This window comes from Alligator sinensis, unplaced genomic scaffold (genome assembly GCF_000455745.1).
Source record: "Alligator sinensis unplaced genomic scaffold, ASM45574v1 scaffold1586_1, whole genome shotgun sequence".
Taxonomy (NCBI): Eukaryota; Metazoa; Chordata; order Crocodylia; family Alligatoridae; genus Alligator; species Alligator sinensis.
Window position 1 is genome coordinate 60,048 of NW_005843490.1, and position 1,133 is coordinate 61,180.

General features: G+C 69.9%; 1 pseudogene; it reads left to right on the plus strand.

Annotated features, from left to right (window-relative positions):
- Positions 1-1,133, plus strand: part of LOC102388241 — a 37,482-nt pseudogene that overhangs the window by 21,972 nt on the left and 14,377 nt on the right.

The following is a 1,133-nucleotide window of genomic DNA, read 5'->3' on the forward strand; positions in this document are numbered from 1 at the left end:
GATGGGCACAGCCTCTGCGCCCTTCCCCCCCCCCCCCCCATTCTTGACGGGCACTTGGCTAGTGCCAGAAATAAGAAGAGGGTCTTGCCCTGCCCCGACTCCTACTTGGCCCAGTCCCACAGGGAGCCGTGCGACTGGAGCCGTGCAAATGGGTGCACTTCTGGGCCCGGCACCCGAACTAGAGCAGGAGTGTGCACAGGAGGGCACGAGGCTCCAGGCACTGAGCTGTAGCCAAGGGTCGTAGTAGCCGGATTACTACAAGGACCATGGTGGGTGGGACACCCCCTGCACTGGGGTGTGACACCCAAAGGGAGCCTGCAGTCCCTGCCCCACACAGGCAAGACCCTGGGCCCCGGTCTCTGCTCAGATGGAGCCCCTGGCTCCATGCGGATGCTGCCTAGCAAGCCTGCGGGCAGCTGGGCCTCGGGGCACTGGTACTCCCCTCGCGGGGTGTGCCCAATGGTGGAGGCCCTGCATGGCCAGACCAGGGGAATCCAGGCAACGCTCCGGCGGCTGCGCTCCATCAGGCTCTGCACACCACGGCTCGGGACGGACTGGCACAACCAAACCGCCACCACGTCCAGCCTGGGCTTGCCTGGACCACCAGCCCCAAGGGGCGCAGCCGCCTGCCTGGAGCCCGTGTCCACGACGTGACGGAGAGCACCCCCCACTCATCCATCCGGCCACCGTCCCGTGCTTCTCGGCCGCAGGGGCACGAGTGACCACAGGGCTCTGGGGCACACACAGGTTTCCCTCGATCCCCCCGGTCGCAGCACACGGGATCCGGACAGACAGCTGCGTCGGCGACCCCGCGGCTGATGGCTGGGAAGGGCCGTGGGGACACGCGCTGTGGGACGGGGGAGGGGAGCCGGGGCCGGGGCCGTCCAGCCCTTCTCCAGCTGCCCCCGCCCGGCGGCAAAGGGTTAACGCGCGAGGCACCCCCTCGCGCCGGGGGATCAGCTGTGGGCGTGACGGGAGAGGGTGACGTGTTGTGACGTCACGTGGGAAGCGGCGGAGGAGGCGGGGTCGGGGGTTGCGCTCAGTTCCCAGGAGCCAACGCGGCGGGGGGTCGGAGGTGCGCGGCACGTGCGGGGGGGCCGCGGGGCGGAGGCTTCCCCCGTGTGCGGGGCTGC